Source organism: Oncorhynchus clarkii, chromosome 26, assembly GCF_045791955.1.
Source record: "Oncorhynchus clarkii lewisi isolate Uvic-CL-2024 chromosome 26, UVic_Ocla_1.0, whole genome shotgun sequence".
NCBI lineage: Eukaryota > Metazoa > Chordata > Actinopteri > Salmoniformes > Salmonidae > Oncorhynchus > Oncorhynchus clarkii.
This window is the reverse complement of record NC_092172.1, coordinates 7495272-7523202: the sequence shown is the minus strand read 5'-3', so window position 1 is coordinate 7523202 and position 27931 is coordinate 7495272. Positions and strand designations below refer to the sequence as shown.

The following is a 27931-nucleotide window of genomic DNA, read 5'->3' as shown; positions in this document are numbered from 1 at the left end:
CCTTTGGGTATGAGGAGTCAGAAACCATTCATAATGCAAAAGCATGCTTGAGACGGGACTTCAGAGAAACTCATATTTTGACACACGAATCATGTCGGGGGGTGGGGGGGGGTAGTTTGATAAGTTCGCTCTTTGGGGCTGGTGTGGGCGTTCCAGCATGTCTGCAAGAGTGTGGGCGGCAGGGGGGGAAAAAAGAGGTTCTGAAGCGCTCTCGTCGACGAATTCATTATCTGCAACGTCCACATCGATACCACTAGAGCATGTGGATTTTGCTCCAAAAGAGTGGGTGGAGAGCACAGGGCACTCATTACACAGAGGCCCTCTTCGCAAACACTTACCTGTGCTGCTGAACTGCTCATCCATCCGAAAATGGTACATTGTGTGGGCAGCCAGGTCCTAAAGCACCAACGTGAACTGAAATATTACTGGAATGCCAGCTCTGCTAGCAGCCTAGTTTCCAAAACAGAAACACAAGATGAAAACACGAGGGATAACTCTGCCTACCTGCTAGGACCCTGTTGACAGAGGAATGGGTGGCCAGGCCAGGCTGGCCCCTCTCGTGGTGGAAGATGCCAGCATATGGCAGATACTCAGGCAGTAGGAACCTCCTTGAAGAAAGAGAGAAGCATCACGTTATATAGAAATCACACAACTGACAGAGTTTACTCTGGAGACAATCTCTGTCGCGTAATAGGGGACTAAAAAGCACAGGGAAGTTTTTAGAAAAGACTTACCTGACTTTACATTGTTGCACAAACTGATGAGGGTAGTCTAGTGGTTAGAGAGTTGGACTAGTAACCAAAAGATTGCAAGATCGAATCCCCTGAGCTGACAAGGTAAAAATCTGTCGTTCTGCCCCTGAACAAGGCAGTTAACCCACTGTTCCTAGGCCGTCATTGAAAATAAGAATTTGTTTTTAACTGACTCGCAGAGTTAAATAAAGGTTTAAAAAAATTATAATAAATAAATACAATTGTGCTGTATGATGTCCTAATGTTCACCACTGGTTTTGGATAGACCGATTCAAATCAAACTTTAGCAGAAGTTGGAGAATATGTCAAACATTTCCTGTATACTAATCCTCGGGACACAGAGTCCCGTTATGTCATTGGCTGATCATATCATTGGCCAAAAAACATCAATTAGAATATGAAGAGCCAATAAGTATAATGTATTCAGAGTCCAGGGGGACAAATGATGAGTTTGAATAGGTTGACTATTTCATGTTTTTATTTTTCTGTTTCTTTTCTTTTTTTTGTTATGTATTTAGATTATTTATTGTATGCTGTGTGATGCTGTTTTCTTTACATTTATTGTAGGGATGGATGGCTGTTGTTTTTGTTTGTTTGCTCTGCATTGTGTGTATTCCATCAGGGAAACCAGTGGAATCACTTTAACGTGTTATCCCTTGGGTTGTACTCCGTGCATCTTTTTCCCAATAAAACAATCAATAAATGAATCATATCAGGGCCACCCACCGGGGAACAAATCTGCCAAGCGAGGGGGCAGACATACGAGCGTTGCGCGGAGCCCTGTGTCTGGCGCGATCACCGTTATCCCTGTGAAGACAGACAGACGGACAGAGAGGGAGATAACAGACAAACACATACAAAGAAAAATTAAAAGCCGCTTAACTGAGAGACCGTAGCTGGACTCACTATATAGTGCAGGCTCACTTAAAAGTTTGATGTTAGCCTAACTTATTATTGGCTTGAGCTTGAGACCCAGACCAAAGGGAGAAAGTTGCAGTACTAAACAGAAACTCCAGAGAAGATTCTCAAAAGTTTGAAAATGCTGCAACGGATAAAGATGGTTATTTATGGCTCCAATGTTTCTCCATTAACAGGTTTGAAAAAACTGCTTGTAAGTGGGGCCCTTTTCACAACACAGTATAATCCAGTCTGGACACATTCAAAGGAGGAAAAACAAAGGCAAAATATTTCCAGGCTGAGGAGACACTGTATAGAATCGGGACGGCATGTAACCTAGCGGTTAAAGACCGGGTCAGTAGCCCGAAAGGTAGCTCGTTCAGATCCCTGAGCAGACTAGGTGAAAAATCTGTCGACGTGCCCTTGAGCAAGGCACGTAACCCTAATTGCTCCTGATAGTCGCTCTGAATAAGAGCATCTGCTAAAATGACTCCAATGTAAATATCTGACCTTGCAAAGGAAGACGGTGCCATTACAGGAACATTGGTTCCTGTCATTTATTCGCTGACCCCAGGAGGAATTAAATATGCATCATATTTCCATCAGAGTAGAGTATCAGCTGAGAGGACGTGGCCTCTTTGTGATCCACTGGACGTTTCACATTCAGAATTTGCTTTACACTTCTTGAAAACTGAGACAATGTGAAAAAGGACGCGAGAGAGAGGAAATCCGACGAACCCGGAGCCTCTGAAAGTACTCGAATCGGAAAGCAGGCCGGAAATAGACATGCTTTCATAAATATACATTTCAATAACTGATATGAAATGTGCCAAACACTCATATACCCTCAGCAATGAATTTCTAAGTCGGGCAGTCAGGTTGGCGGAATAATTCATGAACCAAATCGGTGAGATCATATTTTGGCTTTGAAGATGCCCCATCTCACATCAGTCGCCCAGAACTGCATTTTAATACCGGCAAATTGTTGTTTGCTCCGACTGCAATGATACTCTGTGGCTGACTGGCCGTATAACTTGTATATAACTTGTATGTATGTATGACGCTCAAGTCTAAAGTAAACCTATTTTGGTGGTCATGTTATAAATGTCCAGTACATAATGCAATAGTTAATTAACTGGTCTAGGCGGACTTCATATACTTGCAAACAGACTAGGGATGAAACGGTTACTGGTTTCACGATAAACCACGTAAAATTCCCGATGGTTGATATTACCGTTTCAAATTGTCATTAAAACTGTGTTCGATTACCGCGGTTTGAAAACCTCACGGTAAATACTGTCCAGCATCAACCAAAGTTAGCAACAGTCTGACGCAGGCAGTGCAATGTGGGTTTTGTTTTGTGGGAAAACATGGCGGAAGGGAGTGACGGCGCTCTGGAGATTTTTCAGCCTTCTAAGAGGACCAAATCTGAAGTGTGGTCGTATTTTGGGTTTTGCAAGAGTGTTGAGGGAAACTTAATCGAAGATGGTCCCCCTGTGTGCAGAACATGCAATTATTTTTATTATTTTTATAAACGAGGGGCCATGCATCAGAGCTGCCTCACCTTGCCAGGGGTGCCAGGAAGCTTTTGTGCATCCCAGCAACCAGCATGTCATCAGCGAGAGTGTTCAGTGCCAGCGGGAAAATCGTCTCCCCACGCAGATCACTACTTAAACCGGACAAAGTAAATATGTTGACATTTTTACATTTTACATTTCATTTCAATTAACAAAGAATGCATCCATAAGGGATGTTATGCCAGCAGCACCTTATTTCTGTATGAAGGAGAGAACGGACATACAATCAGTGGTGTTCATTTGATTTGTTTGCATATTTTGTGTTATTTTAATGTCAACACCTGCACATTGGATTTGTTGACATTAGGTTGTATTGCTCTTACATCCACATTGGATTTGTTGACATATGGTTGTATTGCTCTTACATGCACATCGAATTTGTTGACATATGGTTGTATTGCTCTTACATGCACATTGGATTTGTTGACATATGGTTGTATTGCTCTTACATGCACATTGGATTTGTTGACATATGGTTGTATTGCTCTTACATGCACATTGGATTTGTTGACATATGGTTGTATTGCTCTTACATGCACATTGGATTTGTTGACATATGGTTGTATTGCTCTTACATGCACATTGGATTTGTTGACATATGGTTGTATTGCTCTTACATGCACATTGGATTTGTTGACATATGGTTGTATTGCTCTTACATGCACATTGGATTTGTTGACATATGGTTGTATTGCTCTTACATGCACATTGCTTTACTTGTGTTGCTTTTACATGCACATTTGATTTGCTTACTTGGAGGTTGTGTTCATTAAATCCTGCACTAGGGAAACTTTTAACTCTCATGGCCACCTGGTGCCATCTTTAATGTTAATGTTATTATTTTAATGTTTATGCACACAAAAAATGATTTCCTGTTGCTCATTTTATTTGTTGTTTGTTGGTTTTCAATATACAACTTGGTGAAATGATTTCAGTGTGTGCATCAGTACTTTGAACATTTCCAGCACATTTTAACAATACCGCGATAATACTGATACCCGTGATAATTTTGGTCACTATAATCGTGATATGAAATGTTCATACCGTTTCACCTCTAAAACAGACTACAAACATAAATGGGGACAAGGTACACCCGTAAGTAAATTGAAGAAATGTCCAGCCTCATTCTTCGCAAGCGTAAAAAACAAACTAATTTAGATGAATTCACAATTCCTTTAGGAAAGGAGATGAGAAGAAAGGAGAGCTTAGAAATGACCTAGTGATAACAGGCCACAGTGTCATCGGAGGTGTCCTTATTAAACCGCTGCTCTCTCCTCTCTCTTGGATCAGCATCTTATGAAACAGGTCAAGGGTTTGGAAGAGAATTAGGCTACAGCTCTAAAATGATTTCTTCAGTGCACCCCTTTAAAACACCAAGCGTTGTCATTCTGTGCAGTTCTCAAGGGGAGCATAATCCTGATTCATCTATAGTCTGAGCCTGCTGCTGTGTATGTTTTCACAGCACTGTAATCTAGGTTTACTTTCACTGTTTGCTGGTTCCATTACAGCGAGTGAATTCTTAACATCATTCCAAAAGCGCCATAGGGTTTTTCTGGCTATAAAGGCCATATCTTTTCATTGTGCAACTGGCACATGACCAGTTTAAAGAAAAAGTGAAAGTCTGTCCTCTGTTATTCTGCACGTTAAAATATTTGATTTTGTGAAAATCAAACAAAACACCTGTCAATTGTGTGTACTGTGTTAAGAATGAATTGTTTTACAATTATTTTTAAAATCACCTGTAGCATCCTGCTCCAGAAAACCCCCGCTCAGACAGGGCTGGTCGCACCAGCGCAATAAAAAAAATGGAATCTTATAAAGCCATCCGCGGTGCTTTATTGAGGAAAATAGACTGTTGCTATATTTTACTGTCACAATCGAGCTCCAGACTTCTCTGATTTTTTTCGTTCAATAGAGATCCATTTGCCTACGTAGGCTAATTCATTTGGGGCTAATTCGCCAAGTGGAAATCAAAACACATGAGCTATATAGCTAACTGTACATATTTCTCATAGCTAGCCGTGTAATTGCTCAATCTAACTGTAGATGGAATGTCCTAAAAACTTTCCAGCTGTACTAGCACGGACAGCAAAATGGCCAACGTTCACGAGGCTCCGCATCTCAAAGACTTACTGTACCGCAAACTTTTTTTTTTTTAAACAGTGCCAAATCGCTCATTACTGAGAGTTGAGAAACGCCATACCCCCAGAAATCTGAGACCCCCCCCCTCTCTCTTCAACTAACAACAGCGTTGTGTCTGTGATGCATGGAGCCATACCCCATACTGTTAATTGCACTCACTATGGCTGCAAAGTTTTCCGATCCACACCAATCATAAAACAATTGGCAAGCAGAAGCCTAAATCGAGAATGGGGGATAAGGGGATGTTGTCTTGTTATAATTCCCTGAATCCCACCAGGTTCAATTATGAACGAGAGGGTGGCAGCACATGTCTAATCTTGTCTGAAGAGAACAGACACTGTCTCGCACTGATGTGGAGCTGACGCCACACCATGCAATGACCCAGTTATAACTAGCAACATCGGACCGTTTACATGCTCCAGGAAAATGTCCCAGCTGGTTTCACGTAACTCTGAATCCAACCCAAAGGACAATAAAAGGCATTCTAAAATAGTTGATAGAGTGACGAATAACTTAGTTGTTCATTCGGACAAACAGTTCTTATCGTTATAAATCATATGTCCTTAATTGCTGGAGAGGAACAGCACCAGGGGAATTCCTTTGACCTCATTCAGCCAACGATGCTACAGTACAAAGTCTGCAGAGGCCTGAGAAGACTGATGCCCTCAAATAAGTCCTGGGAGCATTGAATGTTACAAACCACTGACCCTGGAGTATCATGGTCCTGCAAGCAACATCCAGCACCTTTTTTTTTTTATAGCCAGGCCAGAGGCAATTAACATTTACATATTGAAAGAATAAAACCTAATCCATTAGAAAGATACATCACAAATTCAACCTTTGAGAGCCACGCATCAGGCATTCGATGTGCAAGTTATTTCGGTAGGAGTGTTTTGCTGCTGCTGCTTTGTTAGACAGTCATTATGCATCCCAGATCATACAGAGAGGGTGTGTGGAGGCATAATGGGGGGAATTCATTTCTCTCATCCATTGGCAATGGTGCCTCCCCTCTGGGGACAGAAAAGCTCAGCATCTTGCTATGGTATGGCTTCATGCAAATAATTCCATTAATAGTGCTCATTGTGGAATAAATCCCAAAGCTCTTGACGATTATAGGATGTTTTATCATAATGTGTTCTGTAAATGTCTTCATGAACAAGTGTCAAGGGATGCAAAAAAAGCATTGGATGTTGTAGGTTGATGACGATGTTCTCAACGGAGGGGTTGCTTCCTGGGCTATCCGAGGTGGACGAGAGAGGCCGCAGTCGGCTCTGGTAGCGCAGTGATCGTTGGCGAATGCTGTCCCGCCGAGATAAGTACTGAATCATCCACTGGGCGTAATACGCAGCAGGTGACAACCTGTGAACACAGCAAGGACACACTAGAGCTGCGGATGATTCAAATGGTGATCAGATAACCCAGGAGGAATAGACAATAGAAATCAGTCTCACTTTATTATCCCAGTCACGTTTTTTTTTTTGTATGTACTGTGTAGATATGTATTATTTTTTGAAGTGATAACTAAAAACACGCAAACCAGGCAGAAAGCAGTGCTAATACCAGAAAAACCTGAACAAACCCAAGACCAGGTATTGTCAGAGCCCACAAACGGTAAAGATGGAAAAAGAAAAAAAAGAAGAAGTACATTTCCCTCTCTTTCATGCTTCAACTCTCAGGGCCATAGTTACAATGTGGTTCAATTACTGACTGATCCAAGTGGATAAGCCTTGAGCTGCACACCGGTACCACAGCACGAAACCTACACAGGGAGGGCAGCTCAGAAGCTAACTGAACACAGAGTGCTCCCCATGTAAACAGAGCTGAATAAACAGTAAGCTGAGATCCAGTGAGTTACACCACATTGGAAGACTATAGACCCGGGATGGGAAACTGATGGCCTATTTACCCTCGGAATTGCACATATATAATCCATGTCTCAAGGCTTAAAAATAATCATATTTAACCGGTCTCCTCCCCTTCATCTACACTGATTAAAGTGGATTTAACAAGTGACATCAAGTGATTCACCTGGTCAGTCTATGACATATTCCTAATGTTTTGTACACTTAGGGTATATTTCTGCAATTAAAGCATTCTTGACCGTTTTTTTTATACAATGAACAAAAATATATAAATGCAACATGTAAAGTGTTGGTCCCATGTTTCATGAGCTGAAATAAAATATTCATTTTCCATACGCACAAAAAGCTTATTTCTCACAAATTCTACTGGGGACAAAAGGCCACTTTAAAATTGTGTAGTTATGCCACAGATGTCTCAAGTTTTGAGGGAGTGTGCAATTGGGGCATGCTGACTGCAGGAATGTCCACCAGAGCTGTTGCTGGAGAATTTAATGTTAACGTTAATTTCTCTACCATAAGCTACCTCCAAGATTGTTTTAGAGAATTTGGCAGTACGTCCAACCGGCCTCACAACCGCAGACCACATGTAACCACGCTAGCCAGGAACCTTTCACCTGCAGAATCATCACAATCATCACAATTTCTGCACAAATTGTCTCAGGGAAGCTCATCTGCGTGCTCATCGTCCTCACCAGGGCCTTGACCAGACTGCACTTCAGCGTCATAACCGACTTCAGTGGGCAAATGTTCACCTTCGATGGCCACTGGCACGCTGGAGTGTGCTTGATGGGTGAAACACGGTTTCAACTGTACCGGGCAGACGGCAGATGGCGACATGGCGGTGTGGGTGATCGGTTTGCTGATATCAACGTTGTGAACAAGAACAGAGTGCCCCATGTTGGTGGTGGGGTTATGGTATGGGCAGGCATAAGCTACGGACAACGAACATAATTGCATTTTATCAATGGCAATTTAAAATGCACATGTTGTGAATGTTGTGCCATTCGTCTGCCGCCATCACCTCATGTTTCAGCATAATGCACGGTCACATGTCGCAAGGATCTGTACAGAATTCCTGGAAGCTGAAAATGACCCAGTTCTTCCATGGCATGTTTGGGATGCTCTGGATCGACATGTACAACCACATGTTCCAGTTCCAGACAATATCCAGCAACTTCGCACAGCCATTGAAGAGGAGTGGGCCAACATTCCACAGGCCACAATCAGCAGCCTGATCAACTCTATGCGAAGGAGATGTGTCACGCTGCATGAGGCAAATGGTGGTCACACCAGATACTGACTGGTTTTCTGATCCACGCACCTACCTTTTTTAAAATGAAGGTATACAGATGCATGTATGTATTCCCAGTCATGTGAAATCCATAGATTAGGGCCTACTGAATGTATTTAAATAGACTGATTTTCTTATATGAACTGTAACTCAGTAAAAATCTTTGAAATTGCATTTACATTTTTGTTCAATGTAAATACTAAACTATAAATTGTCTTCATCAGGCTTCGCTGAGCTGAGAACATTGTGAAGAAATAGTTTTAGAATCTGAAAGCGTCTATGGTATATCTACAGCCTAGTCGGAGTACCCAGTAAGAGGAAAAGGGATGTTAGATACTGTAAATAGCCTAAACTGGGCTGGGGCCACAGACTAGAGTATTTAGATTGAAGCCAATGTGTTGGTTTGAGTAAACAAAGCTCAAGAGTCAGAAGAGGTGAAGGCAAAGACATAGCTAAATCAGTAAAGCAAATATGTTACTTTGTGCTGCTGACAGCAGACAAGGAGGTCTGGGACAGTCAATGTTGACACTCCACAAACATAAGTAGACAAATCCATCCAAATGACATAACTAGGAGAAGATTAGGGTTTAGGGTTTTTCAAAACCAAGACCCATCCTTGCAATTATCACAAGTCAAGTTGTGTGCACACCTCAGTCTAGCTTTCCCATTGATTGTTTTACAAGGGCTCAAGGAGCTTGCAATACTTCGATATTAAGATCATGTTTTTTGAAGTTATAGTGTAGCCTGCTATGCAATCCCTGCATAGCTGTTTATGTCACAAATGAGTTTATTTGCCTGCACAATTACTTGAACCGCTGGAAAATCCTAGAGTAACATTAATCAAAAAGTTATTGCATGGACATTCAATCATGTAACCAATATGCCCAGAGGGTCAGCAATTGGATTTACAATGCAAAATACTGGATTGGAAACTAAAACAAGTACGGGGAAATAAATCAACACCTGGCAAGTATTAAAAGTGATCCTAAACTGACTCTACTAATGAGTTTGCCACATCTGCCATCAATTCCACTGAAGCTATATGAATCTGACGTGACAGGGGTCAAACCTTTTCACAATGGTCAAACTAAATGGAGGCAGGTTCCATTACAGGACAACATCTTTCGATAACTGGATATCCTAGAAACAAAATCCTAAATCTCAACTCTGGAGTTTAGAATGCGCTGGGAAGAGAAGGTAGGAGGGTGCATCGTGTTCTTTTCTATGGAGGGTCCAGCACACCAGAGGTGAGAAGGAGCAGCAGTGGACATGAATATCTATGAGTTCTGCCCACGAGGAAACGCCATCAAAGGCACTGTCAAGCTCTGAAACAGGTTAACAACAGAGATGATCAGATTATGGACGCTACCTACTCTTAACGTAGTTCTTTCCTGGCTAAAAGCAATACAGGCAAATTACAAATGACAAGGCACCTACAAAGTTCCACTAGCTTTCTCACAATGTTCAATGGAAATTATTTGAGTAATTCCATAGAAAAGGCTTTCTAGGAACTGGTCATATAAAGACCCATTTTCACCTCAGATACTCAAATCAAATTGTATTTGTCACATGCGGCGAATACAACAGGTATAGATAGATATTATTGTGAAATGATTACTTAACTCAATTTTCTTAAAACTGCTTTGCTGGTTAAGAAAATATTTGATAAATAAACTACAGTAAAAAAAAAAGTTACAAAAACAACAAATAACAATAATGGGGGGTACCAGTACCAAATCAATGTGCGGGGGTACAGGTTAGTCATGGTAATTTGTACATGTAGGGAGGGGTAAAGTGATTATGCATAGATAATAAACAGCGAGTAGCAGCGATCTGGGGACCCATGCCAAATCGGTCTCCTGAGGAGGAAAAGGGGTCCACATCACCAAACACAACATGGCTAAATGGCCTTCGTCACGACTTTCTTGGTGTGTTTGGTGATGTGGACAACAAGGAACTTGAAACTCTCGACCTGCTCCACTACAGCCCCGTCGATGAGAATGGGCCATTTAGCCATGTTACCTTCGCTTTCTTGGGCACAGGGACTATGGTGGTCTGCTTGAAACATGTAGGTAATTACAGACAGAGAGGTTGACAAATGTCAGTGAAGACACAGTTGTCCGGAACAGTTGCAGCTCTCATGCATGCTTCAGTGTTGCTTGCCTCGACGCAAGCATATAAAGGCATTTAGCCCATCTGGTAGGCTCGCGTCACTGGACAGTTCGCAGCTGGGTTTCCCTTTGTATTCCCTAATAGTTTGCAAGCCCTACCATATCCGATGAGTGTCAGAGCCGGTGTAGTTGATTCAATCTTAGTCCTGTATTGACGCTTTGCCTGTTTGATGGTTTGTCTGAGGGCATAGCGGGATTTCTTATAAGCGTCCGGATTAGTGTCCCGCTCTTTGAAAGTGGCAGCTCTAGCCTTTAGCTTGGTGCGGATGTTGCCTGTAATCCATGGCTTCTGGTTGGGATATGTACGTACGGTCACTATGGGGACGATGTCAGCGATGCACTTATTGATGAATCCTGGCACATATTCCAATCTGTGCTAGCAAAACAGTCCTCTAGTATAGCATCTGCTTCATCTGAACACTTCCGTATTGAGCGAGTCACTGGTACTTCCTGCTTTAGTTTTTGCTTGTAAGCAGCAATCAGGAGAATAGAATTATGGTCAGATCTTACAAATGGAGGGAGAACTTTATATGCGTCTCTGTGTGTAGAGTAAAGTTGTCTAGAGTTGTTTTCCCTCTGGTTGCATATTTAACAGGCTGTTAGAAATTAGGTAAATAGGATTTAAGTTTACCTGCAATAAAGTCCCCGGCCACTAGAAGTGCATCTTTTGGATGAGTATTTTCTTGTTTGCTTATGGCCTTATACAGCTTGTTGAGTGCGGTCTTAGTGTCAGCGTCGGTTTGTGGTGGTAAATAGACGGCTACGAATAATATAGATGAGAACTCTCTTGGTAGATAGTGTGGTCTACAGCTTATCATGGGGTACTCTACCTCAGGCGAGCAATACTTCGAGACTACCTTAATAATAATCACGCACCAGCTGTTATTGACATAGACACACACCCCCTCGTCTTACCGGACGTAGCTGTTCTGTCCTGCCGATGCACGGAAAACCCAACCAACTGTATATTATCTGTGTCATCGTTCAGCCATGACTCAGTGAAACATAAGATATTACAGTTTAATGTCCCGTTGGTAGGATAGTCTCGAACGGAACTCATGCAGTTTATTGTCCAGTGATTGCACGTTGGCCAATAGAAGGGATGTAGAGGCGGGTTACCCACTCGTTGACGAATTCTCACAAGGTACCCTGATCTCCACCCCCTGTATTTCCTTCTTTTCTTAATGCGAATGAAGGGGATTCGGGACTTATCTGGGAGCAGCATTATATCCTTCGCACCACACTCATTAAATGAAAAATCTTCATTCAGTTCAAGGTGTGTAATCGCTGTTCTGATATCCAGACGCTCTTTCCGGTCATAAGAGCCGGGAGCTGCAACATTAAGTACAAAATAAGTTGCAAACAAAGCGAAAAAACACAATTGGTGAGGAGCCCGTAAAACAGCAGCAAAAAACAGCGGTCTCAATGCATTGTATTGGATGGTTGCCAGCATGTAAGAAAATTTTCATGGTCAGAACATATAGGAAATGTTTTCAAGTGGGAACTATACGTAACTGTTACTCTTGCAGATAGGCCTAGGGTACTTCTTACTCTTAAATGTTTGATGATATTAAAATGGAAGAGGAACTAGATTTGGATTTTAAAATTAGAAAACCTTTAACGGATTCTTACATTCAGTCTACACGCCTTTTAACTTTAGGGAAATTCTGATTGTTGGCTGAGGAACTCTTTACTGAGAAATGTGGTTGTTCTTTTATGATTGCATTTTGTATTTTCTATGCTCCTATGATTGTGTAAGTGTTTGTCATGCACATTGGTTTTAATAGGACTCCGCCCTTTCCTAAATAAAGCTTAAATGTAAGGGAGAGAATAACGAGGTGGGAGGGAAGTGTCGGTGCTATACTAACCACTTGAAAGGGTGTTACGCCTTCATTATCACAGGTCAAAGAAAATGACGACAGAGAGTGAGGAGCCAATTGTCAAGTGTCCACTCTCTCCCAAAAGTTGGTTGTACTGATCATTATGTCCCTGCTCTGGGCCACACATTGATTTTCAATATTGCACCTTGGTTGCTAAGCAGAGCAGCTCTGTCCCTAGATGAATGTGTTTTTATTGAGAGGACTAGGCCTTACTCTCAACCTCACAAGATTACCACCTCGACGCTCTGCTGACAGTCAATCCCAGAAACTAAATTGAGAATCTCCAGGCTCAGTGCAATTCATCACTCTTCAGCAAGACAGTGTTAGAAAGGCAGGAAACAGATAGATAGTGATAACATCACCACTTCACTCAGAGGTCCAGGAAACATGTTGTCAAGGCCTGCAATGTATAAATATGTATTACCATGAAAAGACCATGTTCTATTTCCATTTACAGTGCAATCGGAAAGTATTCAGACCCTTTGACTTGTTCCACATTTTGTTTCGTTACAGCCTTATTCTAAAATGATTTTTTTTTTTTTACATTTTAAATCCTCATAAATTTACACACAATACCCCATAATAACAAAGTGAAATTTATTCAAACTAAAAACAGAAATACCTTATTTACATAAGTACTCAGACCCTGTCCTGTGAGACTTGAAATTGAGCTCATGTGCATCCTGTTTCCATTCAACATCCTTGAGATGTTTCAACAACTTGGAGTCCACCTGTGGTAAATTCAATTGATTGGACATGATTTGGAAAGGCACACAAATCACATTTTATTGGTCACATACACACGGTTAGCAGATGTTATTGCGAGTGTAGCGAAATGCTTGTGCTTCTAGTTCCAACAGTGCTGAAAATATAAAAAATATCTAACAAGTACTATCTAACAATTCCACAACAGATACCTAATACACACAAATCTAAGTAAAGGAATGGAATAACAATATATAAATATCAATATATGGATGAACAATGACAGAGTGGCATACGCTAAGATGCAATAGATAGTATAGAATACAGTATATACATATGAGATGAGTAATACAAGATATGTAAACATTATTAAAGTGGCATTATTAAAGTGACTAGTGATCCATTTATTAAAGTGGCCAATGATTTAAAGTCTGTATGTAGGCAGTAGCCTGTGTGCTAGTGATGGCTTTTTAACAGTCTGATGGCCTTGAGATAGCTGTTTTTCAGTCTTTCAGTGCCAGCTTTGATGCACCTGACTGACCACGCCTTCCCCTCTGCTGTTTCCTGAAGACCACGATCATCTCTTTTGTTTTGTTGACGTTGAGTGAGGTTATTTTCCTGTCTCGTCGTTGTTGGTAATCAAGCCTACTACTGTTGTGTCGTCGGGAAACTTGATGATTGAGTTTGAGGTGTGCTTGGGTGAACAGGGAGTACAGGAGGGGGCTGAGCACCCACCCTTGTAGGGCCCCAGTGTTGAGGATCAGCGAAGTGGAGATGTTGTTTCCTACCTTCACCACTTGGGAGCGGCCCATCAGGAAGTTCTGGACCCAATTGCACAGGGTGGGGTTGAGACCCAGGGTACTAATGCTTGGAGGGTACTAATGCTGAGCTGTCGTCAATGAACAGCATTCTTACATAGGTATTCCTCTTGTCCAGAAGGGATAGGGCAGTGTGCAGTGTGATGGCGATTGCACACCTGTCTATTTAAAAGGTCCCACAGTTGACAGTACATGTCAGAGCAAAAACCAAGCCATGAGGTCGAAGGAATTGTCCGTAGAGCTCTGAGACAGGATTGTGTTGAGGCACAGATCTGGGGAAGGGTACCAAAAAATGTCAGCAGCATTGAAGGTCCCCAAGAACAAAGTGGCCTCCATAATTTTTAAATAGAAGAAGTTTGAAATCACCAAGACTCTTCTTAGAGCTGGCCGCCCGGCCAACCTGAGCAGTAGGGGTAGAAGGGCCTTGGTCAGGGAGGTGATAAAGAACACGAAGGTCACTGACAGAGCTCCAGAGTTCCTCTGTGGAGATTGCAGAACCTTCCAGAAGGACAACCATCTCTGTAGCACTCCACCAATCAGGCCATTATGGTAGAGTGGCACACAACAGCTCGCTTGGAGTTTGTCAAATGGCCCCTAAAAGACTCTGACCATGAGAAACAAGATTCTCTGGTCTGATGAAACCAAGATTGAATTCTTTGGCCTGAATGCCAAGCGCCACGTCTGGAGGAAACCAGGCAACATCCCTACGGTGAAGCATGGTGGTGGCAGCATCATGCTGTGGGAATGTTTTTCAGCGGACGGGACTGGGAGACTAGTCAGGATTGAGGAAAAGATGAATGGAGCAAAGTACAGAGAGATCCTTGATGAAAACCTACTCCAGAGCGCTCAGGACCTCAGACTGGGGCGAAGGTTCACCTTCCAACAGGACAACAACCCTAAGCACACAGCCAAGTAACCCAGGAGTGGCTTCGGGACAAGTCTCTGAATGTCCTTGAACCCGATCGAACACCTTTAGAGAGACCTGAAAAAATCTGTGCAAAAAGCTATGCAACGCTCCCAATTCAACCTGACAGAGTTTGAGAGGATCTGCAGAGAAGAATGGGGGAAAACTCCCCAAATACAGGTGTGCCAAGCTTGTAGCGTCTTACCCAAAGAGAGTCAAGGCTGTAATAGCTGCCAAAGGTGCTTCAACAAAGCACTGAGTAAAGGGTCTGAATACTTATGTAAATGTGATATTTCAGTTTTATAGTTTTAATACATCTGCAAAAATGTCTTAAAACCTGTTTTGCTTTGTCATTATGGGATATTGTGTGTAGATTGATGAGGGAAAAAAACAATGATCACATTTTAGAATAAGGCTATATTGCAACGAAATGTAGAAAAAAATCAAGTGGTCTGAATATTTTCTGAATGCACCGTATATTTGACGACGACCATGTCCAATTCCATTTATAGCAGTGATAATGTTTTTCAAAGAACTGCATGCATTAGAACAAGTCAATATATGCCACACAGCTGGACTACTGGCAGATGTTGAGGGCAGTGACCTTTGACAATACTTAATGGGAGCATCAAATGCTGGAGGCGATACTGTCTAGTACGTCTTACAGTATATAATGTTCAATGCTATCACATACTGTTGCCCGAGAACCACACAGAGACAAGTGTGCACAGGTTGGTGAAATGGTAGTCCCGCGTAGCCATTCCTCCAAAAACCGTGTCATGCCTTCTTTGGAGGTCTGAAGAATTTTGTATTAGCCGAAACGATTTGAATGGCCTCCAGCGGCTACATTTTTGTTTCATGTTACATTACAAGAACCCTCCCCCACATGACTGTTGAAGGAGTACTGCGTCTTAAGATCCGCCCAAGCAAGGCATTTGACCAGGTCTCCATCCCCTTTTAGCTAATTTAGGCCAGACTTCACCAGGCTTCCGCATTAGGGAAGCCTAGTTCTCTATGAGGCTAGTGAAATGATGTTTACATTGGAAACAATTGCCATTTGTTTGCACCTGTTCGAGCACTACACCGAGGTCCTAAGAGCCAAACTGAAAATGTGTCATACTTCCTTGCCATCAAAATGTGCCATAAATTGTGCTCTATCCATTGTTTTTGAAATTGTCGATACACACTGTGTCTCCCTTATGTGTTCGGTGATTGTTAGACAGAGGACAGAGTGAAGAGACTGTATAAATGTAGGTCCAATATAATTTCTGCAGAGTTTAAATTTGGTTTTAGTCATGTAATTTTATTTACTTATTTTTACTCAAACCACCCGAGGGAAAATCAACTGTATGTTTGACACCTCTGTGTTTGAGCAACCAATGTGTTTGATTTATTGAAGTGGCTATTTATTGTTGGTTCTTGAAAAGAATGCTACATGCTAATCTAGTATGCTGGGCTGATTTTTAAAAATATTCTCATGAATTACATATTACAAGTAAATCATCAATAGCCCTGACCAATTGCCACAAGACTCACCTGGCAGGATCTGGATAAATGGGATGGTCCCGGGAGCCATATATGTCATACCGAGACGGCGACATATTAGATGACTCCAAAAGTCTCCTATGAAAGAGAAACAGAGGAAAAGGGATGGTTAGATGTGCATTTCCACTAAGGAAAGCACCACAAACAAAGTGATTGTACATGTAGTTGTTTAATGATCAGCCCATATCATTTCCATATTCATTATCACCAACTAGTCTAAACCGCTTTCCAATGGGAAAAAAAGGAGCCATTTCTGTGACTGATGCAACCAAACAATGTTTCTCTCCTATCTCTCTACTTTTCACAGGTATAATTAAGAGAATGGATACCTCCACAATTAACACAAACACACCATAGAGACCCTACATATCAGGTGCTTCCTTTTGGGTGACGACCAATGGATACGAATGTCTCCTAGCTCTTTTTTAATTCTTGATAATAGTTAACCCACTGTTCCTAGGTCGTCATTGTAAATAATAATTTGTTCTTAACTGACTTGCCTGGTTAAATAAACTAAAAAAATACTAAATTAAATTTAAAAAATAACCACCAGTTTCCAGGGACAGGTGATTTGGAGGTTAGATTTAGGATGGGAGTCAATGTACTACAGCCCAATCTATTATGCTTGATAATGCCAATAAAACATGTGACAACGCTCTGAATTAAAAGTATTGAAGTATTCCCACACGAGGAATGTTGCCAGATGACGCAAAGACCATGAAAAATGGCTCCATTTCAATTCACGACTTGCATTCAACGGTCTAGCTCTTATTTTTGGATGAAACTGGACGTTTCAGGGAAAGATTAGCTTTAGGTTATGTTATTCAGGCCATTCATCTGAAACGTTTGAAATAGAGTCAGGTTCCTGACAAAACTAACATTTTGAAGTTAGCTTGGTGTTAAAGGTGAATATAGAGAAGCTCAGGGACGTGTGGGTGGCAAAGGAGAGACACGACGTGACAATTTCAAATCTTGAATTTGACATTTTTGGGACCCATAAGACAAAGACAAAAAGCAACTCCAAAATAGACAGTCTATTAATCCAAATATGGAAGGGCGGCAATAATTTATTCAGATTTAGAATAAAATAAATAAAAAATGTATTGTTGGATTCAAAACTTGTTTTAAAACAGCACATATGCAGTGCAGACTATTTCAAGTGATTGGCCAGCCTGCTAGCCCAACATAGTCAACATTGAAACCATTTAGAATAATTTACAGTGTGGCTGACATGTTAATGATCCCATCCTCCTGCTTTAATCCTTACCCCAAAGTCACAAAAAAAACGTGCTCATTACTGTGAGGACTACAATGGCCAAATTACTGGAATAACTCAAAGCATTCCCTTCCTTGAGATTCACATTTATCTACATCTTCGCCAGCCTGCTCATTGGAGCAGTCTTTTAAACCATAATTTTGGTCAATTAAAAAGTATCATTAAAGTCCTAAGGGATATTCATTTGCTCATTATCGACAGCACATCAAGTTAAAAAAAATTATAGTGATGTGAAATGTCACAGCCCTGTGTAACAGCCCATTAAACTGGTCCAGTCTTTTACTGATCCAGGACTTGAATGCAATTTCTATAGAGGATGGTGGCCTTCATACTTCAGAGGATTTAAGGTAAGCAAAAAAAAAATCCCTAAATATGTCATTGTTAGATTAGAACTTTAAAAACAAAATGTATACCTCAACTGCTCTAGTCATTTGGGCTCAAAACAAGTCAGAAAATGTCTTAGAATACAGTAGGCAACACCTCTCCTTGAAAAAGCAATTACTGTAATAAATAATACAATATAAGCCCAATATAAGTCTTGGCCTATTCATTTTGTTAAATCCCTTTTAAATATGCTATATCAATGCTTTTCCCAAATGAGTTGACTTCAGAATGTGGACACAAAAGAAAGAACCCATCGAACCCTTAGAGCAAGCCGTTGTGCCCAGCTTGGCTAGACAACACAAAGTAGCCTGAAGCTCTAATATCATTAGAATAGTCACATAAATAAATAAAAACCTTGAACATATTACATTTAGGGTGACCTGCAGCTGTGAGTCTATGAAAAGAGACTGGAATCTAAAAGAGATGTGAACAAAACGGAGAACCAAAACTCCGTTTGGTCATTTGCTTTCCAGACACTTCTTGACAGCCTACTGATTAAACCCAATGCTTTGGCCTTGTGTCAGACAAAGTAGAGCAGCACCCTCGGGCTACTGGAGAGCTCTCCATGCAACAAGCCCCAGCATTAGGCTAGATAATGAGAGGTTGGGCAGGAAGGGTAACTTCACATTGTTAAAGTTCACAACCCTGCCCTTGAAACAGAGGCTAATTGCAGCCTTCCAGGGCACAGGGGATGGATTGGGATTGATGCAAGACGGAAAATGAGAGTGGGAAAAAAACTATGACCGTGTGTGTTTTCAATGACTGTAGCAAAATGTTATGCAAATATTAGGTTATTTAACTTTTTCCATATCAGTTTTTACAAGAATAGGCATTACTTTCTTGCCTGGCTAAGCAAACTCTTTGCTCCAGCCAAATGCTATGCCTGGATCTGTCTGGATCCAAGTACCTTCCCGATGATTTGTAGAATGAAAATCCATTCTCGACCATCTGATTGGTCCCAGAAACTGATGGGTTGGGCCAGAGCCAGAACACGTGGGTAAAGTGGCATTTTGAAAATGTGTCATTGTCTTTGATACACGGATTGGTTTTAGATTATCCAATCGCTGATGACTTTGTTTTGTACAACATCACTCATTTTGACGTCAGCACAAACAACTTCATTGATGGCAGTCTCAGACTGAACTATGTAGCGAACATTAGGGCAGCGGAAGAATTCAGTTTGAGTCGTCAGGCAAATTACCTTCTAAGCCTATGTAAAATAGATGTCAAACCTTTGTACTGAGCTGCCACTGCTCAATCAGACATGTTGTGCAGAGCACATCATATCCTCCTACTTTGTGGGAATAAAATTCACAGAAAATACCTATGCTAATTCCCTAACTAATCCTAATAGGCTAGCCTATGTCTAAGTATGCCTATTCTAGAAACTAGTAAGTTGTCAATGGTAGTTGCCACAGGAGAGGCAGAGCTGTCATGGCAATCATCTCTAAATATCTAGTCAGTACCATACTGCCACCAAGTGGAACACTGAGGAGTAACATGGAGACAGCCCATCTTCCACAGGTCCATCACAAATGAGCTCGTCTCTGCCCTTTGATTGGAAGGTTGGGAATTCGATCCCTAGCCGAGTCATACCAAAGACTCTAAAAATGGGACCCGATGCGCCTCTGCTTGGAACTCCGCATTAATGAGATTGGGGGTAATTCTGCGTTCAATACAACTCTGAAATTTCTGACTTGGAAACATGTAGAAAGATGAGGTCTGAATTCCCCACTTGGAAAGTATTAGAATCAGCCAATAGAAAGCTCTTTTGTAGGCTTTTTGAATGCTATTCATAAAAGCCATCCAACAGAAGTAAATTCATGGAAAATCTACATAGGCGTACAAAGGCACATTATCAGCAACCATAATTTTAAAAGGCTAATTGATCATTAGAAAACCCTTTTGCAATTATGTTAGCACAGCTGAAAACTGTTGTTCTGATTAAAGAAGCAATAAAACTGGCCTTCTTTAGACTAGTTGAGTATCAGGAGCATCAGCATTTGTGGGTTTAATTACAGGCTCAAAATGCCCAGAAACAAAGAACTTTCATCTGAAACTCGTCAGTCTATTCTTGTTCTGAGAAATGTTCTTGTTCTGAGAAGTGAAGGCTATTCCATGCGAGAAATTGCCAAGAAATTGAAGATCTCGTACAACGCTGTGTACTACTCCCTTCACAGAACAGCGCAAACTTGCTGTAACCAGAAAAGAAAAAGGAGAGGGAGGCCCCAGTGCACAACTGAGCAAGAGGACAAGTACATTAGAGTGTCTAGTTTGAGAAACAGACGCCTCACAAGTCCTCAACTGGCATCTTCATTGAAGAGTACCCACAAGACACCAGTCCCAAGGTCAACAGTGAAGAGGTGACTTCCAGGATGCTGGCCTTCTAGGCAGAGTTGCAAAGAAAAAGCCATATCTCAAACTGACCAATAAAAAGAAAAGATTACGACGGGCAAAAGAACACGTACACTGGACAGAAAGATGGCTTTTTTTCTTTGAAACACCATACATCAATACCTGCATGTATTTTCTTTCGACTGGATTGGTCGTGAAGACAAGGTCAGGAAGGTCGAAGCCTAATCATTCCACTGACTGTAGCCAGTGGGGCAGTTGACAGACAGTCAGGCCAAGTAAGGCCCACTACAGTTGAGGCAAAGCAAACTGCCAAGGAAGGCATTACAAAACCCTCCCAGAAGACACATCTGCCAAGCAGTTAATGAGCAAGAAGGGGAAGCCATGGAGGCAGAGCATCGTCTCAAAACTAAATGAAATGTATACTTTAATTGGGATAGGAAAGGGGGGATACTTAGTCAGTTGTCCAGCTGAATGTATTCAACTGAAATGTGTCTTCCGCATTTAACCCAACCCCTCGGAATCAGAGGTGCAGCTGCCTTAATCGACATCCACGTCTTCTGCACCCGGGGAACAGTGGGTTAACTGCCTTACTCAGGGGCAGAATGACAGATTTTTACCTTGTCAGCTCGGGGATTTGATCCAGCAACCTTCCAGTTACTGGCCCAACGCTCTAACCACTAGGCAACCTGCCGCCCCTTTTGTCAGAGATCCTTACCAAAAAATAGCCCTAATGACTGCACAAGTTTGGAAAAGGCCTTTTATCAACTTCGAATGAAGCACAAAAAGCAAGATATGCAAAATTTGCCTGTGTGATTACACTAATGTCACAAGCATGGGGTGACTTGGGGTTATGTGTAGGTGTTGTGGTAGGGCAGACTTGGCAGCTTATAAGATGTGTCGAATGTTGCATCTCACCATCTATAACTGCCTCAAAGTCAGAGTTAAAGAGTGAAGAGTGTCCTCTAGCACCGCTGTACACACTGCTGAAGGCAGAGGGACGTGTGAGGAGCGAGGCTCAGAGGGCTGCCGGGGCTCAGAAGAGAAGAGAAGGTGGAGGCATAGGACTGGGTCTCCAGGCTCTCAGGGTCAGAGGGGTCCTCTCCAGATCGTGAAGGGGCTTGGGTGGGAGAGCACCGACTGCAGAAGCAAACCATACCAAGATGTTGCACACAACCCTGGTAGGGGGGTCGGAAGCGATTCCGCAGGGCGGAATAACGTCCAGAGGGAAGACTAGGAGAGTCAGCAGCACTATTGACAGCGGGTTCAGGAGGATGCTGCTCCTCAGACTGTGAGCCTGAGTTCCTCAATGACAGGATGTGCAGGAAGTTGTGGAGAATGGGGGTACGGCGGACCGGTTGGGACTGTAGGAAGGATCGATGGCGAAAGTGGGGCATCTCCATGCTATCCATGGGGACCTCAGAGTCATCATCACTCTGCTGAAAAGCACACAACGGGAACAAAATGTTCTTGATATGACGTAACTGACCTAATGTAAAGTATATAACGTAAAGTTTTAGACAGAGTCTCACCTGTTGGTTAGAGGGATTCACTATAGCGGTCAACAGGTAATGACCCAGTGGGTCAAACCTCACCAGTCTGCAACAGAGCATTCACATGTGTCATTATCTCCATTTTGCTTTAAATACGGTTTGAGAATATCTGACTCGGTTTTCAAATTCTGAAATTTCAGCAAAAGTTTCAACATGTCAACTAATCGAACACTGTGGAAATGACAGGGAGATGGAGAAGGTGGAGCTTTTCGTCAGACCTGACTCTCTCTGTCTCGCTGGCAGTCTTGACCAGGGCAAATGGCTCCCTCCTACTCCAGTCCCAGAAGTGAACCTCATTGTTTGTTGCTATGAGAAGGAGCTGGGCGGTAGGGTGAAAGGCCAGGGAGGCAATGGCCACATTGCTCTCAGTGAACCAGTTCTCACTGCCACCCTGGGCATCAGATGGGCCACACAATGTTCAAAAGAAGAAGATTAGTGTCAATATTACGCACAAAACCCCAGAATGTCATATCATCCAACTACTTTTAAGAGAGTTCAAAGGAAATTGATTGGTAAAAAGTCAAACTTGTGAGGATGCAATAGAGGACATGGTTAGAGATCTCTAGTTGGATATGTTGGATTCGGGGTAAACTTTGAACATTGTTATACTCAAAAGCATAGTAAATTAAGGAGTGGAAGAGACTGGTTTTTATGTCAGAGGTTAACGGTTCTCTGTAGAAAGACAGATGGCTTTGGAATGTGTTGGGTGGACGGGAGGTGGTCACAGGATTTCTATAGGGGAAGAGGATGGACATCTGTGGATTAGTCGAAGGAGGGGTTGAGGTCAGGTCAGATCCCCTGAAGGGAGAAATTATAGTTAATTATCCTATTATCCTTCTAAAATGGTTTGAATGATGTCTGTGAGTATAACAGAACTCATATGGCAGGGGAAAGCCTGAGAAAAATCCAACCAGGAAGTGGGAAATCTGAGGTTTGTAGTTTTTCAAAGCTTGGCCTACCGAATACACAGTGTCTATGGGGTCAAGTTGCACTTCCTATGGCTTCCACTAGATGTCAACCGTCTTTAGAAACTTGTTTCAGGCTTCTGCTATAAAGGAGGGGGAATGGGTGCTGAATGAGTCATGGGTCTGGCAGAGTGTCTCAGGCTCGTGACGCGTGCTCCCGACAGAGTTAGCTCTCGTTCCAGTGCTTTCTACAGACAATGGAATTCTCCGGTTGGAACATTATTGAAGTGTTATGTTAATGTGTGAAAGTTACATATTTCTAAAAAATATTTTTGAATTTCGTGCGCTGCCTTTTCAGCGGAATGTTGTCGAGGGGTTCCGCTAGCGGAACGCCTGCCCTAGAAAGGATAAGCTTCTCTAGTGTCCGTGAGTTATTTACTCTGAAAATTTAGAACCTAACAGATGGCGCTGCAAGCAGAGTTTACCACGATTTGTAGTCAAACCAAAGAGTCCAGATCAATGGAGCAGATTTGTCAACAAACAAGGTAGGCAAGTTCCTATTCCTGTTTCCACTCATTTTGACATCTTGGGGAGATGAAAATTGTAGGCTGAACATTATAGGATATGGACCGGGAGAGCCTGAGTTTAATTCGGTAGGCCCATTGTGTAACGACTGGTCGTAGCTTTATGGTAGATGGTAAGTCCCGGTCAACTCGTACAGGCTGTAGGGTTACCTGTACTTACCTGTAGGGTAAGTCCTAGGGGGTAAATCCCTAGTAGGTTGGTTCCTGCTAGTACTATAAAGTAAATGGTAAACTCCTAGTAGGTTGGTTCCTGCTAGTACTATAAAGTAAATGGTAAACTCCTAGTAGGTTGGTTCCTGCTAGTACTATAAAGTAAATGGTAAATTCCTAGTAGGTTAATCTCCAGCAGGCTAGTACCTGTAGGGTAAGTCCTAGGGGGTAAATTCTGGTTGGGATAGTTCATTTGACTACTATAAGAATAGGGTGAGTCCCGGAAGGTAAGCCCACGCAGGCTGGAACCTGCAAATGGTAAGTCCTAGGGGGTAAATTCTTGGTGGGGTTGGCTCCCTGCTAAACCTGTCATGAGAGGGTGGAAGCCCTGTGTGTGAAAAAGAGTTGAGTTTTATGCCCTGTTGGGGTGGTGAACCATGGCAGATTATGTGGAAATAGGAAGACAAGTGTGAATAATTTTGGTGATGTCTGTTATCAATAATAGGGATATTGGAGGCAATACAGGAAAAAGCCATTAAGTCATCCGTATTCCCCAGTAATACCTTCGCAGACGCTATAGTATCATTCTAATACAAGGTATTAAGTGCCGTGACCAATGAACTATTATCCGGGGAAGTGTGTAGCGCTACCTTGGAAAATAGTTAATAGAAGGTGTGTATTATAGACTGGAGTGAAAAAAATTCAAAACACACTGAACACCGTCAGGAGATGTTAGGGAATTATAACTATTGAATAACAGACCGGATTCTCCCTGTAATGTGGAGCCAGAGGATTTTAATAAAGCCATGGAGGCGCTGAAAGAAGAGCACTAGCATTCTACCAATTCGGCTCCAATATGGGAAGAATTTGGGCAACATTTCCCTGCTAACAGAGAATTCAAATCAAATAAAGAATTCAGGGAGGCAATTATGACTTGGCACAATGACATAAAACCAGAATCAAAAGCTCAATATACCAGCGTGTTGATGTCAGCATTCTATCAACAAAAAATACACCACGATAAACCCGGAATGAGTACAAGTACGCTGCCACAGAAAGACTGGGAACGGGAGTGTATTGACAAAATTTGCACTTCTGCTTTGATGGCAGATTTGAACACTGTGGTCAAAACGATAATTGCAGGGGCAGTGGATATAATTCAAGAGGATGTTTTGAGAGTGGAATGTGACTCGACTCACGTCGCGGATATTCGAGGGGTTAATAGGGCCATAGGGCAAATCACTAACTATAGTTTCAGTGGCCAAGGTAAGGCAAAGAAATGTTGCAAAAAAACTAAGCGTACAGAGAAAGCACCCTGTTTTAGACGTGGGACTATCGGACATTGGAAGAATGAGTGTAATGTGATACTGGAACATGCTGCATTCGAAGGAAATGCCATTATACAAGCGTTTGCATCTTTTTCAAAAGAGCAACAATAAAATTGTCTTGAGATTAGCAGGAGAGGAAATGTCCCATATTGGTGAATAGCCTCGGTTCAATTGATAAGTGGTTCATAGAGATTACAGTTTCTTAGTGATGTCTGACCTAACTATTTAGTAAAGGCTAGGGATGAAATAACACGGAGTCCTTACGATGAGAAATTGGCTAAATTTGCCACAGGAAAATGTATTTTGGGTTGAAGAATCTAGGCAAAATGCCAGGGGAATGGATTCTAAAGGTAACACATTTAAATTATATGGCCAAACACTCCTTGCAAACTCAGAAAGCCTTGGGGGGGGGTTATCTCATGAGACATTTTATGTGGTTTTAGTTTGAAATAGATGTACGTTTTATGTTGTCTTATTCTGAAATAGGTTTCTAGAATATACAAAAGGGTGGAGGGGTAACAAGGAATTAGCAAAAGAGTTATTAAACCTAACACTAACCTTAATTTCATAAACATTGTCGTGGATTGAAACAAACATTTAATGGGTTCTGAAGGACAGGGAATGTAAAGGGAGAGGAAATATGTGAATGGTGTCGAATGCTCTGTATCCTGACTTTCTGGTGAGGCCTGATCAATCTCACTAGAAATGATCGGAACAGGATTTAATTATAAAAATTAAAATTAATGACAAACACCAGTCTATTCAAATTGTACCATTACTTCATGAGATTATTATTATTTCCGTAGGGAGTTATAAAGAGTTGTTTTAGAATCATGTGTTCGACGGGGAAAATTAACAGTTCCCTGGGGTCCTGGTTTTTGGGTAAATATACAGAGGTATTGTGTTCAGTGCATATAGAAGGGGAAATATATGTTAATAAGGGATGACAGTTACTTCAAATGGATTGTGATATGTGTATTGCTGATTTAATTTAGTGTTTTTGTTTTCGATACAAATTTCACCAGATTGAGATACTGGAGTGTAGGATTCTGCGAGGGGTTAGGGTGCTAACTTCATGATCTGGAAACTCTTTCGAGAGGTCGCCAGTAGAATAAGGGATTATGGACTAACTTTGAAAATGGTTTTAGCAGTAACAGTATGTTGGTATGCTCTTTGACATTTGTCGTAGATATAATGTTATTAAGAAAAGGTTCATGTAAGAAGTTGTCATATAGTCAATGCTTGTCTGGATTTCCTGAAACAGAAATGAATTGAGCTAAACTGTTGTTGTCATCTTTGCTTTTTATGAGGTTATCATGGAAGCTGACGTCAGATAATGTCTTAATGCATGGTAGGAATAATTTGACCACAAACAGTGTGTGTGAACCTCAAAACCCTCCCTAACCGGCTGAAGAAAGAGTGACGAAGGCGTGCAATTCGACAGTGGCTTTTTAACACTTCTGAGTCCAAGCCATAAACCGAAGTGCTGAGAACGGCAGGTGAGAGATTTGTGTACGTGGGAGAAACGGACGTATCCATTTGGATATGGAAATCAGGACATTATCAAGGGCCATCAAATGGGACAGGCAAGAGTTACATGTGCCGTTGGGAAGATGAACTGTAAACACTATCTGAAGAGGACACGCTAGAATGAAAAGTGCCTGGAAAAGGACAGGAAGAGGGGGGGGGGGGGGGGGGGGTCTACACACTGGAAACAATTTTGACAAAGGATGCATTGAGATACTGATCTTTCATTACCAGGCCACTCGTGACAGGAAAACAGGGACAAGGGGGGGCTGTAATGAGGAGTTATTACCGGCAATAAAAAGGTTTAGTTTATAAATGTACATTCTAACAGGGATCATGTGTGCTAAATTGAGAAGCTGGGATTCGAGTCCTATTCTCAAAGTAAGTACTAAGGACTCTCATTCTGGTTTGGATAATTTATAAAATGTTTTAGTTATGATTTGGGCACAGCGAGAGAGAGTTGCTACAGAACGGAGAGGTGGGGGCGCTGATAAAATGTATTTTGCCGAGGGAGTCTCCAGAAACCTTACCTCTAAGTGTCCTCCTACAGGGAGGTTGTTTGTTAGAGAAATCACTGGATGATAGGCTTCGGACAACCATGAAAGTTTTTTTGTTCTCTTTTGTTTTACCATGTAATCAGAATTTAAAAGTTAAATCGCATCAATGAGTGCTGCAAAGTTATTAAACATGTACTTATTTTTCTCTTTCCTTTTCAAGTCAATATGTTTTTAGGTTTCGTGGAACATAAGAGTGATCATTGTTCCAGAGGAGAGACTGATGTACATTGACTAATTGATTTGAGAATGTTTTAGTATGTTTATAACTTTAGAAATGCATTAGGAGTAGTGACTAGTGTGTTATGGGTTAGATGTAATGATAGTGTATCATTCCCAGAGACTGTATATTGTTACAGAAGATATGTCATAGGAGAGGGAGGACAGCTAACTGTACACAATATGGGGATTTAATTGTACAATACACATACCCAGATCATGGTGAGAGGAGAAGAGATAGTGGTGGCATTTCAGACACTATGGTAAACATTCAAGAAACCTGTGACTCAGAGTTTTGTTAGGTTGGATATTCTGCCCAACTCATTAATATTTTTCCCAATTTCGAACATCCGGCGAACACTTGACAGATTAATTGAAGGTTATAGGCATGGGCCATGTTAGTAGAAGCACGGGTTAGCATTGTTGGGATATCAATTAATGAGGACTCGTGCCACATGGATTGGTAACTGGGAGACCGATGGGAGTACAGGGGAGGCTGTTATTCAAATGTCAGAAATTAGTGCTCTTGAAATAAGACGAGAGTTCATGTTGTCA

The 27931-nt window shown here is 41.8% G+C and overlaps 1 pseudogene; it reads right to left on the bottom strand.

Annotated features, from left to right (window-relative positions):
- Positions 1-27931, bottom strand: part of LOC139385295 (activating molecule in BECN1-regulated autophagy protein 1-like) — a 148077-nt pseudogene that overhangs the window by 111918 nt on the left and 8228 nt on the right.